Genomic DNA, 16,581 nt, shown 5'->3' with positions numbered 1-16,581 from the left:
GTGGCAGATGACAGAACAAGGAGCAATGGTCTCAAGTTGCAGTGGGGGAGGTTTAGGTTGGATATTAGGAAACACTATTTCACTAGGAGGGTGGTGAAGCGCTGGAATGGGTTACCTAGGGAGGTGGTGGAATCTCCATCCTTAGAGGTTTTTAAGGCCCGTCTTGACAAAGCCCTGGCTGGGATGATTTAGTTGGTGTTGGTTCTGCTTTGAGCAGGGGGTTGGACTAGATGACCTCTCAAGGTCTCTTCCAACCCTAATATTCTATGATTCTATTAATACTATATAAGAAATTATGGATAGTCACTAATATTGTGCTTTAATGTCTGACCAGACAAAGGGAGAGGAACAGGTTTTCTCCCAGACAGAAGGGAAGGCAGATATCTACCTATCTCCTATGTAATTTATATATATTGGAAGCAAAACAACGGAAGTCTCATTTACATATGAATCAGCAGGGGGGTGGGAAATCTGGAGGAAGGAAAGAACAGCATAAGGCCATCCTGCGTCTGGGGACAAGACAATGTGCTTAGGAAGATGGGAAGAGAGAGAAGAAGCCATCTTGGCATCCATCACTGGATAGACACAAGGGGCCAAAGCTCGGGCAAGCTGAGAAAGATGGGTCCTTCAAGGAAGGGGCTGAAGTCTCGGAGCTGAATATAGGTGAGAAACCTGCATAGGCAAAGATCTTTCATCCAGGGAGACAAAGAAAACCAGCCACTTATACAACTGTGGAAGGTCCTGGCTGAGAGAAAGTGAGCCATATCTGGAAAGAAAAAGATTGATAAGAAATCAACCTTGACCCAAGGTTGTAGCGTGTGGAGTTAAGTCTTAGCCTCTAGAAAGCGTATGTTATTTTTATTCACTTGTAGCCATTTTGTCTTTTTCCCTTGTGCTTGAACTCACTTAAAACCTCTTTTTGATCATTTTGGATTAAATATACTGTCCTTTCTTTTAATCTAAACCAATTCAATGCTATGTTTGAATAGAAGTAATAAGCTACGCTTTTGTCTCTTTAAAGGAGCAATAAACTGTATTAATTCTCTGAGTGCTCCAGGAAAGGGCTGGACCCCTCAGGACAGATGGTTTTGGCAAAATTAGGGACTGGGGTGTATGTTGGGGACACCCTGCAAGTAGTAGCCTAGGCTGGTGGAGACCAGGGCGGGGCATGGTAGGGGACACACACACACACACACACACACACACACACACTCACTCAGCAGGCTGTTGGTGTCCAGGCTGTGAGCCACAGCAGCAGAGCATTTAAGGCACCCAGAGTTACAAGGCAGGCAGTGACAGCCCCTCCTTGGTCTAGGGTGCACTCCAAAATGTTACAACATTACGTTTCAAGATACAGGGCAAATAGCAAAGATGGAACGCATGGTCCAATCTTCAGTCTGCTACACAACCCAGAAAGCAAAATACAAATTGAACTGGATATAAGAGGAAAAAATAATGTCTTAATTTAGCCTTAAACAAAACATTACATGCCTGGTGAACCAAACAAGAACATTCCAGATTCAAAGGCCTCACACTTACCACCAAGGTTTACCTTCAGAGCATATCTAAATTACCTGAAGTCATATAACATAAGACTTTAGAACACAGACCAGTACAAGCTGCACACGTACTAAGTCATTACCACACAGAGGACTAGACCAACCCAATGAAATTTACTAACATTATAAAACAGACATATGAATTTACTGCAGATATGTCTTTACCTAACAAAGGAATCCTTTAGTCTGGAGACTGACTGATGGGCTAACCATGGCTGTTTGGATGTGGTTAACCCAGTCAGTTCACCTGACTAGATTCTTCTCTGAAAGAGAAAACAGTTTCCAAGAAAGCAGCGAGATAACACTTTACACATCAAGCACAAAGTGATCTATAGACATGATGAAAGAGAAATAACATTGAAATACAAATTGAAGGCCTAGTCCTGAGAAGTGCAAACCATTTGCAACTCCCATTTAGTTCAATTCATGTTCCAGCCCTGAATATACATCCTTTGGCAAGCAGAAGCCCAGGGACCTTAGAGCTGCTTAATCATAGAATATCAGGGTTGGAAGGGACCTCAGGAGGTCATCTAGTCCAACCCCCTGCTCAAAGCAGGACCAATCCCCAACTAAATCATCCCAGCCAGGGCTTTGTCAAGCCGGGCCTTAAAAACCTCTAAGGAAGGAGATTCCACCACCTCCCTAGGTAACCCATTCCAGTGCTTCACCATCCTCCTAGTGAAAAAGTTTTTCCTAATATCCAACCTAAACCTCCCCCACTGCAACTTGAGACCATTACTCCTTGTTCTGTCATCTGGTACCACTGAGAACAGTCTAGATCCATCCTCTTTGGAACCCCCTTTCAGGTAGTTGAAAGCAGCTATCAAATCCCCCCTCGTTCTTCTCTTCTGCAGACTAAACAATCCCAGTTTCCTCAGCCTCTCCTCATAAGTCATGTGCTCCAGCCCTCTAATCATTTTTGTTGCTAGTAGTATCTTGGATGCTATTTCACTCTTTTAGATACTTTGTTATACAAGAAAAAAAATGGTTACATTCCATTGCAGATGTGTATTCCACTTAGGCGAGTGTGCACCCAGATTGTCAGAGCCGGAGAGTTTGCCTAGCAGTAACCTTAGGGAGCAGCATTCATGTCTGTTGCCCCTCCCATAGCTATATAAGGCAGTGCCACCCCAACCCCCCTCCATTCCTTCGCTCCGAACACCCATGATAGATGACTCCGATGCAGAAGGGACGAAGGGCAGGTCATGGAATACACATCTGAATCACATCTTAAAGAACCACACAGTTACAGTAAGTAACCATTTCTTCTTTGAGTAGATGCAGATGTGTATTCCGCTTAGGTAACTCACAAGCAATACCCCTCTCAGGGAGGCGGGGCTTGAAGTCTACCTAAATTAGTATTTGAGGACCACCCTTCCAAAATGTTTATTGGCTCTGGAAGATGTAATAATGGCATAATAGTCTGTAAATGTAAGTATGGATGACCCTGTGGCAGCCTGGCAAATATCCAATATGGAAATGTTACTGAGGAACACTCTTGACGTTGTTTGCATCCTTGTCGAATGAGCTCGTATCCACTGAGGCGACATAGCCGAAGATATTTCCTATGCAGTCTTGATACAAGAGGTTATCCATCTAGTGATGGTCTGTGAAGATACCACTTGACCCATCATGCAGTCTGCATGACAGGAACAGATAAGGTGAAGCACAAAATAGTTCAGTATTATCCAGACAGAAAGCTAGACATTCTCCAGACACCCAAGGTATGTAGACAGGGCTCCTCCGGAGATGAATGCGGCTTAGGAAAAAAACACAGGTAAATATACCGCCTGGTTCAAATGAAACTGAGACCACTTTGGAGAGCAAGCCTGGACCAAAGCCCCGCCATCCCCTCTGAGAACAGAACAGGTGACATTTCCTGTTCTCCCTGTAGCAAATGAGAATGCCCCACACAGTGAAAACTACTGAGAGAATACTCGTCTTCAGGGACTACTCGTGACTCAAGGAAAAATACCTGCTGAGATGGTCCACGAGATGAGTCTGTACCCTGGACAAGTGGACGGCTATCATAGTAATGCTCTCCTTGATGCAAAACTGCCAGACGTTGATCACCTTTAGGCAGAGCACCCTGGAGTGTGCGCTCCCTTATTTGATCACATAGTACCTCATGGTCATATTTTGGCAAGTATCTGAATCACCGAGTGTCTGATATGGTCCTTAGAAGGCGCAACAGGCATTATGGATGGCCCGAAGCTTCAGAACGTTTATATGGAATGAGGCCTCCTATGCCTTCAGCGACCTGAGGTGTGCCTCCCAACCCAACAGGAAGGCATTAGTATCAACTGACTTGGTTGGTGAGAGCCAGGCGAAAGGAATGCCCTGCCAAACATTCTGTGGACACGTCCACCACTGCAAGGAGTCTAGGACCAGTGGAAGGAGACAAACCAGTCTGTCCAGAGGAGGTTAGGACAGAAGATTGTCCTGAACCACATCTGAAGGGGGTGAAGGTGCAGCCTTGCAAACCTGGTCACCTGCTTGCAAGTGGACATGTAGCCTAACAGTCTCAGACATATTCGAACGGTTATGGAAGGCCGAGATTGCAGACTCAGGAAAAGACGTTGAATTGTCTGAAAATGGTCAGTCAGAAAGAATGCTCTTGACTTTGTGGAATCTAATGGGGCCTCAATGAACTCGATTTTTTGAGTAGGATTCAAGGCTGACTTTCTAGTGTTTAGAATGAGACCCAGAAGCACAAGCAAGGGCAATGTGGTGCTGATGTGAGTGAGCACTTCATCTCTGGATCTCCCCTCAGTAACCAGTTATCGAGGTAAGGGAAGATGTGGATTCCCTTTTTCTGAGGTATGCCGTAACCACCACAATACATTGGTGAAAACTCAGTGGGCGGAAGAGAGGCCAAATGGGAGGACCGTGTATTGAAAATGGCATTTTCCCATGATGAAGCGAAGGAATTTTCTATGGCTTGGTAAAATCACCACATGAAAGTAGACATCCTGAATGTCCAGAGCAGCAAACCAGTTGTTCTGAGACACTGCAGGGAGAATAGAGGGACCATTCAGAAAAAATGGTTACCTACCTCTCATAACTGTTGTTCTTCAAGATGTGTTGCTCATGTCCATTCCATGTAGATATGTGCGTGCTGTGTGCACAGTTTCCAGGAGGTTTTCCCCCAGCAGTACCCGTAAGGTCGGCTCCAGCACCCCCTGGAGTCATGCCTTCAAGGCACTGCATATAGGGCCCTGCCGACTTGCTGCCTCTTCGGTTCCTCTTGCCGGTTTACTCCAACAGAGGGGTAGGCAGGTGGGTCTTAGAATGGACATGAGCAACACATCTAGAAGAACAACAGTTAGGAAAAATAGGCAATCTTTTTTTTTTTCAAGTGCTTGTTCACATCAATTCCAAGTAGGTGACTCCCAAGCCTCACCTAGTAGGTGGGGCTGGAGTTCATGGAATTGCTGACTTTAGCACCGAACTGTTGAATGCTGCATCATCTTGGGCATGCTGGGTAATGGCATATTAAGAAGTGAAAGTGTGGACTGATGAGCATGTCCCCGCCCTGCAGATCTCCTGGATCGGGACCTGGGCCAGGAGTGCCGCCGAGGAGGGCTGCGTTCTTGTAGAATGTGCTGTCAATGCAGGGGCAGGTATCTTTGCCAAATCATCATAAGCCCAGATACAAGACATGATCCACGATGAAATTCTTTGAGACAACACCAGAAGGCCCTTCAGCCTGTCTGCTACCGTGATAAATAGCTGGTTCGATATATGAAACGGCTTTTTGCATTCGATATAAAAAGCCAAGGCTTGCCGAACGTCCAAAGAGTGGAATCTTTGTTCTCAGCTGTTGGTATGAGGCTTAGGGTAAAAGGCTGGGAAGAAAATGTCCTGATTGTCATTAAACAGAGACAACCTTTGGGAGAAAGGCTGGGTGGGGCTTAAACTGCACCTTGTTCTTATAAAAAACGGTGTAAGGAGGGTCAGAAGTTAGAGCCTTAAGATTGGACACCCTCCTAGCTCATGTTATTGCGACCAAGAATGCCACCTTCCATGGCAGATAGAGTAATGAGAAAGTCACTAGGGGCTTGAAGGGGGGCCCCATTAGTTTTGAAAGAACCAGATTAAGGTCCCAAGCTGGGATCGGCTGCCTAACTTGTGGGTATAATTTCTCAAGTCCTTCAAGAAACTGACCAACCATCAGGTTAGCAAAGACCGATCAGCCAGCCACTCCCGGGTGGAAGGCTGAAATGGCGGCCAGGTGAACCCTTATCGATGAGACCAAGAGGCCCTGCTGCTTTAAGTGTAGCAGATGGTCTAAGATGAGTGGTATTGATGACAGCATCGGAGAGGTACAGCTCTGCGAACACCAGATCGAGAATCTCTTCAACTTGGCCAGGTAGGTGGCCCTGGTGGAAGGTTTCCTACAGTCAAGGAGAACCTCCCTAACAGGTTCAGAACAAGTTAGCTCTACCAGGTTTAACCATGAAGCTTCCAAGCTGTGAGGTGGAGAGACTCGAGGTTGGGAGGCTGGAGTTGGCCACGATCTTGAGTGATCAGGTCCGGAAGCAAGGACAATGTGACTGGGTTCTCCACCAATAGCTCCAGGAGCATGGTATAACAGTGCTGGCAAGGCCAGGCTGGCGCTATTAGTATGACTGCGGCCCCCTCCCTATGGCTCTTGGGTAGAACCTTGTGGACAATCAGGATAGGTGGAAATGCGTAAAACAGGTGGTCCTTCCAGGGGAGGAGAAACACGTCTGCAAGCGAGCCCAGACTGTGATTCAGGAAGGAACAGAACTGTAGGCCCTTCCTGTCGCTTTTTGTGGCAAACAAGTTGATCTGGGGAACTTCCCAGCGTTGGAAAATGGTGTTCACCACGTCTGGGCGAATGGACCACTCGTGGTTGTGGAAGGACCTGCTGAGATGGTCCGCCATATCGTTTTGAGAACCCGGGAGGTAGGATGCCTCTAGGTGTATTGCGGGGGCTATGTAGAAGTCCCAGAGCTTGAGGGTTTCCTGACATAGCGTCAGTGACCAGGGACAGCAAGGGATGCGGTTTGGCAAAAGGGACCCCCGTGCATACCACTTGTGGATCGAGCCACCATTGGAGAGATTCAAGAACTTGCAGTGGGAATGTGACTACCTTGGTCAGACTGTCGCAGCCTGGTCGATATGCCAATGTCAGGCAGGCCTGGCCAAGTCTGAGCCTCAGACTTGCGTGTTATACTACATATGTACAAGATACCATATGTCCAAGGAGCTTCAAGAAATTCCTTGCTGTAGTGCTGGGTTATTGCCTGAAGCCTTCTATGATGTCATGAATTGTCTGAAAACGAGAGACTGGCAGGAAAGCTCTGACTTGACCCGAATCTAACACTGCCCCTATAAAAGCTATTCTCTAGGTGGGGGATAGAGTTGACTTTTGTACATTCAGCAGGAGACCCAGCCTGTCAAAGGGAGACCTTATCATGCTGATGTGCTGTTCCATTTGTGCCTTGGAGCGCCCCTTGACCAACTAGTTGTCGAGGTACGGGAATACCTGCACATGCCTTTTTCCTCAGGAACGCGGCTACGATTGCCATGCACTTGGTGAAAACTCAAGGGGCTGCTGACAGGCCGAAGGGGAGGACTGGTAATAGCTGCAGTTCACTACGAATCTGAGAAAGCATCTGTGGGATGGGACCATCGATATGTGGAAGTATGCGTCCTTCAGGTCCAGGGCAGCGTACCAGTCCCCCAGATCCTGGGGGTGGGGATGATGGCAGCCAACGAGACCGGGCGGAACTTCAGCTTCTTCATGAAGCTGTTGAGGCCTTGCAGGTTGAGAATGGGTCTGAGACCCCCTTTGGCTTTGGGGATTAGGAAATATCGAGAGTAAAAACCCTTCCCCCCACCGCTCCCGAGGAACCTCCCTCCACCACTCCCACGACCAGGAGCGTTTGAACCGCCTGCATGAGGAGTTGCTCGTGAGAAGGGTCCCTGAAGGACAAGGAAGGAGGGTTGGAGGGAGAGGAGGAGCAGAACTGGAGAGAATGTCCCACGTCTATCGTGCAGAGAACCCAGCGGTCTGAGGTTATTTGATCACCTTTGATTTGACCACCTTCTCGGCCTGTAGCCCCCTGTTATGAGCCAACCTGCGCAACAGCTCCTGATGCGCTTTATCATCAATGGGGGGCGGCCCAGAGGAAGAAGACCCCACCACCGCCTCATCAGGCGACGATGACGAAGACACCTGAAGCGGTACCAGGCCCTCCTGTCCCTCCGGCTCCTGGAATCGTCCTGTCCAGTGCCTTGCTGGTAGTGGCCTTGATGCCAACCATGGTGCCAGGACCCGGACGGGACTCTGGGCTGCGGTGCGAAGCTGTCTCGGTGCCTTGTGGTGGAAGATGGACCTGGGGCGGTGGAGGTGCATGCCTTTCTGAAATTACTAACTGGGAGTCCCTGGAATAAGTGCCCTGGGCCTGACGGCATGCCCATGGGGTCCAGAATGGCCATTGCTTGGGCCCTTGCCACTGCACCATCAAGGGGCCTTGACCTGCCTCCTATCTATAGTGGTGCCGCTCCAATGGGTGCTGGCTGCGCCTGGACTAGTAGGATTCTGCCTTTGAGTCCGATGACTGGGACTCCGAGCACGGAGACCACATTGGTGCTGAGTGGTATGGTGCTGGGGGGATGGTGCTGCAGAGATGGCGAGCGGTGCCGCAATATTGCGGCTTGCCTCTGGCCTGCGTCATGCCTTGCGGTGCCAGAGGCATATCTCGCCTGACAGGGGACTGTGGTGCTGTTATGGCAATCAAGTCCCTGGCCACTTCGAATGTGTCCGGGTGAAAAGGAGCTCCAACTCCTCCATCTGCCACTCTCTAGCAGGAGAGTCCAGCGGCGCCAGACTCAATGGATCCCCTGCAGGCCTGAAGTCAACACTGCAAGGCGCTGGGTGCTCCTGCACGGGATGCATACCACTAGCGCTGTGAGTCCCTGCAGCTCCCATCGTGGGCGAGTGCCTCTTGTGGGGCACTGGTTAGTGTGAGCGGTGCCGTGTGGCCGCAGCAGGTTTCAGCACCAGGAAGTGACAGTGTCAAGAGTCTCTATATGTAGAGTCGTTCCTCGGTGCCGTAGCTTCTCTGCTGGAGGCTGGCACGCTCCGCGCTGAGGTGCTAGGTGCCATGTCCTGCTGGCCCAGGACCAGTTGGGTACAGAGGGCTGCCTTCATAATAAGGAGTTGTTTGAGCCCAAAGTCCCTTTCCTTCTTTGTTCTCAGGCGGAACCCTTTGCAGATCTTACAACGATCTGTTTGATGCGTCTCCCCCAGGCACTTCAGGCAGGAATCGTGGGGGTCACCCTTTAGCATGGGCTTGTGGCAGGTTCCACACGGTTTAAAGTCTTGCAATCGAGGCATGCCCTGGACCCCAAGAGGGGAAGGAACTGGGGGGGGGGGACAGACACACCCCCAACCCTAGCTAACTACTAACTACTACAACTAACACTATTTAACTATTTACAGGTTGACAAAACCAGAGATCACTCAGGGAAAAGCTTGCCAAAGCAAGAGAGACACTCAGCTCCAATGATTGTCACTGGTGGTAAGAACGAACTGAAGAGGCAGTGGGTCAGCAGGACCCTATATACAGCGCCATGAAGGCACGACTCCAGGAGGCGCCTGAGCTGACCTGACAGGTACTGCTAGGGGAAAAACCTTCCAGCGACTGTGCATGCAATGCGCGCACATCTACTTGGAATTGACATAAACAAGCACTCAAAGAGCCACCTCATACACCTGATATATTTGTAGAAGCTATAAAGGTACAGGATGGGTCTCGCCCCTCCCTTGGATTTGGACATCAGGAAGTAACGGGAGTAGAAGCTGTGACCCCAGTGTTCTGGCAGGGACTTCTCCACTGCTTCCAAAAGTGAGATGACCTGCTCAAGGAGCAGTATCTCATTCATGGGGTCCCTAAAGAGGGACAGAGAGGGTGGGTGGGGAGGAAGCAGGGAGAAGAACTGGATGGCATAACCCGATCTGACAGTGTCTAGGAACCAGTTGTCCGACATGATTGGGTCCCAAGCATTGTGAAAGCAGACCAGCCTGTCCCAAAAGGGGCAGGGAGATGAGCAGGGAGGAGCAATGACTGGAACAGTTCTGGATCCAGGAGTCAAAATGGGCACTTAGACGGCACGGGGGGATGGTATGTGGACTGGCCGAATCCTAAGCCTGACTGTGGGATCTATCCCTCTTTCTGGAGTAGTCCTGTTGCTTCAGAAGAAGGAAAGGTTTAGCCCCTCTGCGCCCCCAGCATGTACAACCCCAAGGAACTCAGGGTAGCCATGGAGTCCTTGAAGGAGTGCAGACTGTCATCAGCCTTCTCCAAACACAGGAGTTGGCCACTAAAAGGCAAGTCCTCAATGGCTTGGTGGAAATTGGGTGCAATACCTGAGTTTTGCAGCCAGGAAGTCCTTCTCCTGGTGACCACAGAAGCAATCGCCCTGGTCAAGGTGTCCATGATGTTGAGTGCAGACTGCAAGGACGTCTTAGCCACCACGCAGTCTTCCATGACAAAACTCCCAACATACCTCCTGTGAGGCCTCGGGCAGCTAGTCCACGAACTTGGACATAGCCGTCCCGTTAAGAAAATCATATTTGGACAGCCGAGCCTGCTGGCTAGCAATTCAAATTTGTAAGGACAAAAGACATGTAAATCTTCCTGCCCATAAAGTCCAATAATTTGGAACCTCTGTCCTTGGGGGTGGACTTGCATTGCCCTGCTAGGCCTAATTATTCACCACAGTCACGACTAGGGAATTTGGAGCTGGATGGGAATAAAACCCCTCAAATCCCTGCATGGGAATGAAATTGTGCTTCTTCATGCATTTACCTGCTGGCAGTATGAAGGCCAGAGTGCTTCAGAGGGCGTTAGCCGGTTTGAGGAGCACGTCGTTAATTGGGAAGGCGACTTTCCCAGGGACAGAAGACCGTAAAATGTCCACTAATTTGTGGGTGTTCTCTTGCAAGAACTCTGCTTGAATGCCCAGGGACGTGGCTGCACAGTGCAAAAGGTTAAAATCTTAAAATCTTCCAATACCAAAGAGGAGAATAAGCTAGGCAGCACTGCATCATCTGGAGATGGGGACGAGGCCCTTAACTGAGGCCTGGTCTACACTACGAGTTTAGGTTGACTTTAGCAGGGTTAAATCGAATTAAGCCTGGACACGTCCACACGACGAAGCCCTTTCTTTCGACTTAAAGGGTCCTTTAAACCGGTTTCTTTACTCCACCTCCGATGAGGGGATTAGCACTAAAATCGGCCTTTGCAGGTCGGATTTGGGGTAGTGTGGACGGAATTCGATGTTATTGGACTCCGGGAGCTATCCCACAGTGCTTCATTGTGACCGCTCTGGACAGCACTCAACTCAGATGCACTGACCAGGTAGACAGGAAAAGCCCTGCGAACTTTTTAATTTCATTTCCTGTTTGCCCAGCGTGGAGAGCACAGGTAACCACGCAGAGCTCATCAGCACAGGTAACCATGATGGAGTCCCAGGATCGCAAAAGAGCTCCAGCATGGACAGAACGGGAGGTACAGGATCTGCTTGCCATATGGGGAGACGAATCAGTGCTAGCTGAACTCCGTAGCAGTAAACGAAATGGCAAAATATTAGAAAAGGTCTCCAAGGCCATGAAGGACAGAGGCCATAACAGGGACGCACAGCAGTGCTGAGTGAAAATTAAGGGGCTAAGGCAAGCCTACCACAAAGCCAGAGAGGCAAACGGAAGGGCTGGGGCAGAACCGCAAACATGCCGCTTCTACGCGGAGCAGTATGCCATTCTAGGGGATGCAGTCACCACTACCCCAACCGTGTGCTTTGACTCCGTCAATGGAGAAACACACAACAGGGAAGCGGGTTCGGGGTACGCAGAAGATGATGATGAAGACAATGAAGATAGCTCACAGCAAGGAAGTGGAGAAACCGGTTTCCCCAACAGCCAGGATATGTTTATCACCCTGGACCTGGAACCAGTAACCCCCAAACTCACCCAAGGCGTGCTCCCAGACCCTGAGGGCACACAAGGGACCTCTGGTGAGTGTACCTTTGTAAATATCACACATGGTTTAAAAGCAAGCGTGTTTAATGATTAATGATTAATTTGCCCTGGCAATCGCGGCCAGTACAGCTACTGGAAAAGTCTGTTAACGTGTATGGGGATGGAGCGGAAATCCTCCAGAGACATCTCCAGAAAGCTCTCCTTGATGTACTCCCAAAGCCTTTGCAAAAGGTTTCTGGGGAGGGCTGCCTTATCCCGTCCGCCATGGTAGGACACTTTACCACACCAGGCCAGTAGCACGTAGTCTGGAATCATTGCATAACAAAGCATGGCAGCGTATGGTCCCGGTGTTTGCTGGCATGCAGACAACATCCATTCCTTATCGCTCTTCGTTATCCTCAGGAGAGTGATATCATTCACGGTCACTTGGTTGAAATGGGGTGATTTTATTAAGGGGGCATTCAGAGGTGCCCATTCCTGCTCGGCTGAACAGAAATGTTCCCCGTTGTTAGCCACGCGGTGGGGGGGGGGGGGGGGAAGGGATCATCCCAGAGAATTGGGTGTGTGTGTGTGTGTGGGCGGGAGGGTAGTTGGGTTTGTGCTGCAAAATGTTAACCCGGAAACCCCAGCCCCTCCTTTTACATTGCAAACTCATTTTAAATGGCCAACCCAACGGGTCCTTGGTATGGGAAATGAGGGCGCTACTGTTTGAAACCATTCCCACATGTTATGAGGGTTAAAAAAGCCAAAAGACTGTGGCTTACCATGGCTCCCTGCGAGCTGAAATCTGTTGCCTGGCAGCGCGTGAGTGATCTCTCACACCAAACCAGCAGGCCCTCAATAGAAGAGGAAAAATGCGACCTTGTAACAAAAGCACATGTGCTATGTAATGTGAACAGTAAAATTTAACGTGAAAGAGTCTACCCATTGTTCTCTAAAATGTGTCTTTTTTAACCACCTCTCCCTTGTCCTCCACCAGCTGCAAATGTTTCTCCTTCACAGAGGCTAGCAAAGATTAGAAGGAGAAAACGGCGAACTCGGGATGATATGTTCATGGAGCTCCAGATGTCCTCCCACGCTGAAAGAGCACAGCAGAATGCGTGGAGGCAGTCAATGTCAGACTACAGAAAAGCACAATATGAACGAGAGGAGAGGTGGCGGGCTGAATCGCGGGATGAACAGAGCAAGTGACAGGATGAAGAGGATAGGTGGCGTCAGCTTGCAGACAGAAGGCAAGAGTCGATGCTCTGGCTGCTGGAGCATCAAACTGATATCTCCAGCGTATGGTTGAGCTGCAGGAAAGGCAGCAGGAGCAGAGACCGCCGCTACAGCCCCTGTGTAACCAACAGCCCTCCTCCCCAAGTCCCATTGCCTCCTCACCCAGACACCCAAGAACACGGTGGGGGGGCCTCCGGCCACCCAGTCACTCCACCCCAGATAATTGCCCAAGCATCGGAAGGCTGGCCTTCAATAAGTGTTAAAGTTTTAAAGTTTGCAACTGCAGTGTGTCCTTCCCTCCTCCCCCACCCCTCTCGGGCTACCTTGGCAATTATCCCCCTAGTTGTGTGATGAATTAATAAAGAATGCATGAATGTGAAGTAACAATGACTTTATTGCTTCTGCAAGCGGTGCTCGAAGGGGGGAGGGGAGGGTGGGGTGGTTGGTTTACAGGGAAGTAGAGTGAACCGGGTGGGGGGGGGGCGGAGGGTTCATTCAATTGGCATTCCATGGCATGAACCTGCCCCAGTAACACCATGATTTGCACATTGCTGGGGCCCGTACCTTGTGTGAGGTCTATGTCCATGTCAATTTCCTCATCACTCTCATCGCCGCGCTGCAATTGCCTCCTCGGCTGGTCCTGGTTTTGCATATACTCCAGGACAATGCGCGTGGTGTTCATAGTGCTCATAATTGCCGCGGTGATCTGAGCGGGCTCCGTGATCCCAATGCTATGGTGTCTGGGCTGAAAAAAGGCGCGAAACTGACGGAGGGAGGGAGGGGGGAGTGACGACAGGGCGTACAGATACAGGGAATTAAAATCAACAAAGGTGGCTGTGCATCAGAGAGAAACACAAACAACTGTCACACAGAATGCCCCCCCCCCCCCCCCCCAAGATTGAACTCAAAACCCTGGGTTTAGCAGGCTGTTGATTTCACGGAGGGAGGTGGAAGCAAATGAATACATCTATTTTTTACATCTTAAGCTGGCAGCAGACGGTGCAGCATGAGTGATAGCCCTCGGCATCTTCTGGGTGCTTGGCAGAAGATACTGTACTACGACTGCTAGCCATCATCGTCAAGACGGTTCAATAGGACTGCCAGCAGGACTGAGTCTCCAGGAGACAAAGCATGTCTGCCCAGGTGCCTATGATTGAATTGGAGTACGACGACGACGGATACCAATCGTAATACACAATCTACTGCCAAAAGGCAAGAGGCTGCTGCTGTGTAGCAATGCAGTACCACGTCTGCCAGGACCCAGATGACATATGGTGACGGTGAGCTGAGCTGAGCGGGCTCCATGCTTGCCATGGTATATTGTCTGCACAGGTAATCCAGGTAAAAAGGCACGAATCGATTGTCTGCCGTTGCTCTGATGGAGGGGGAGGGGCCTGACAGCATGTACCCAGAACCCCCCGCAACACTGTTTTGCATCATCAGGCATTGGGATCTCAACCCAGAATTCCAATGGACGGTGGAGACTGCGGGAACTGTGGGATAGCTACCCACAGTGCAACGCTCTGGAAGTCGACGCTAGCCTCGGTACTGTGGACGCGGTCCGCTGGCTTCATGCACTTAGAGCATTTTATGTGGGGACACACACAATCGACTGTATAAAACCGATATCTATAAAACCGGCTTCTATAAATTTGACCTAATTTTGTAGTGTAGACACACCCTTAGTCAAAGATGGATCTTGTTCCAGAAATGGCACACCTAGATGGAGAACTTTGGAGGCTCCACAGAGATAAGGACCACTGGTGCCTGGGCCTGCAGCAGATCTATGGTCACTACTGCAGACCCGGCGAGTGATCTTGCCTTTGAACAAGACAAGGAGGCCATTGATATGGAGAGGGCATTGGTGCCCAGTAGCACCAGGTAAGGGAACTCTATCCCAACCACACGACGGATGCCAATCTTGGGAACTGTAATGGTCCATTAGCGGTCCTTGGTGCTTACTGTGCAATGGAGAGCGGGAGAATGACAACCCTGACTCGAATGCAGAGAAGCCTCGGGATCCCGGTGACAAGGGCAGAGCAGCGAGTAAGTGGTCTGACTCATCTGTCGCCCTGAATGAGGCAAGCAGCAGCATTGCAGATGGAGTTGGTATGGAGCATGCCAGTGCTGGAAGTGGTGTCAGTCCCGATGTAAACAGAGGTATCAACTGTACTGACATCGAGGGTGATGAAAGCTGCTAAGGAAGCATCTCCCAGAAGTGGTGCCGAATAGGTTCCCAGTACAAGGTCTTCCGTACCGATTCCGGTACTGGCTCTACCCCCACTACTGGAAGAGAAGCATTGTGCTGCGGTGCCACTAGACAAGGGTTTGGCGGCTCGCTCAATCGGAGGGGCTCCAGATGGCGCAGCCCTAGGAAAGTCCTGGACCAATGGTGAGGTTGGGACCAAAAGGCAGAGGAGGTCTGCGGCTGCCTGGTACACCGACAACATGGATACAGTCAGTACCAGCATCTCCCTTGTTGGGACCAGGCTTAAATGCCTGGAGGCTGGGACTGGAGTCAACAAGTATAGGATTTCTAACCTCCCTACTCAGTACTGGAGCAGGGTCAGAAGTACCCGTACTGTCCCACATGCCAGCACCAGCTCTGTGCCAGTCCACACTTTTCCTGAGGGAGGTGGAAGAGTCACCCCAAGACCTGCAGCTGTTTCAATTGGTCTTATACAACCTTATCCTCTCTGCAGGCCACAAGGAATGGCTCCTCAGTTTCTTTTGAGAGGCACCTGCTCCAGAACGTGAAGCGGCAGCGCTCCTGGAGCACAAGGGTGATCATCAACCTGATGACAGCTTCAGTACCGGATCAGGCAGTATGGCCTGTTGAAGCAGGTGCAGCTTGAAGCAAAGGTCCCGAGCCACGTGAGTTCTTTTCTTGAACGACCTACAGATCATGCAATGCTCCTTGAGGTGGGCCTCGCAGAGACTGATCCCCACATGTGGTATTGCTCTCTATTGGGGATCGCTCCTCCATACGAAGGGCAATGTTTAAACCCTGGTGAGGGCATCACTGGGGAAAACAGACTACTAGCTAACACTAATTACCAGCTATATACAATAAAACTAGACTAAGACTATCTGCGAGGTGGTGAGGCTACAACCACCAGCTGTAAGAAGGAACTGAGGCGGGTCGGGGCGGCACTGCCTCATATAGTCAGAGGAGGGGTCACAGCCACAAGCGCTGCCCCTCTATGGGTACTGCTAGGCAAAAATCTCTGGCTCTGGAACTGGGCACGCACACACCTAAGTGGAATACACATCATCATCTACTTGAATTGCTGCTCATCTATAACATAGGACCCTAAAGAACGGCTAAACTGGATCAGACCAAAGGTCCATCTAGCCCAGTATCCTGTCTTCCGACAGTGGACAATGCCAGGTGCCTCAGAGGGAATAAACAGAACAAGTAATCATCAAGTGATCCATTCCCCATCACTCATTCCTAGCTTCTGGCAAACGGAGGCTAGGGACACCATCCCTGCCCATCCTGGCTAATAGCCATTGATGGACCTATCCTCCATGAATTTATCTAGTTCTTTTTTGAATCCTGTTATAGTTCTGGCCTTCACAACATCCTCTGGCAAAGAGTTCCACAGGTTGACAGTCCGTTGTGTGAAGAAATACTTCCTTATGTTTTAAATTTGCTATTAATTTCATTGGGTGATCCCTCATTCTTGTGTTATGAGAAGGAGTAAATAACACTTCCTTATTTACTTTCTCTACACCAGACATGATTTTATAGACCTCAATCATATTTCCCCTTTGTCATCTCTTTTC

General features: G+C 49.9%; 1 protein-coding gene across 2 annotated transcripts in view; it reads right to left on the bottom strand.

Moving 5' to 3' along the window:
• Window positions 1-16,581, bottom strand: part of MYO1D (myosin ID) — a 373,562-nt gene that overhangs the window by 100,631 nt on the left and 256,350 nt on the right. The window lies entirely within an intron of this gene.

The sequence above is a fragment of the Malaclemys terrapin genome, chromosome 25, assembly GCF_027887155.1.
Source record: "Malaclemys terrapin pileata isolate rMalTer1 chromosome 25, rMalTer1.hap1, whole genome shotgun sequence".
Taxonomy (NCBI): Eukaryota; Metazoa; Chordata; order Testudines; family Emydidae; genus Malaclemys; species Malaclemys terrapin.
The sequence above is the reverse complement of the archived record's forward strand: the minus strand, read 5'-3'. Positions and strand labels throughout refer to the sequence as shown.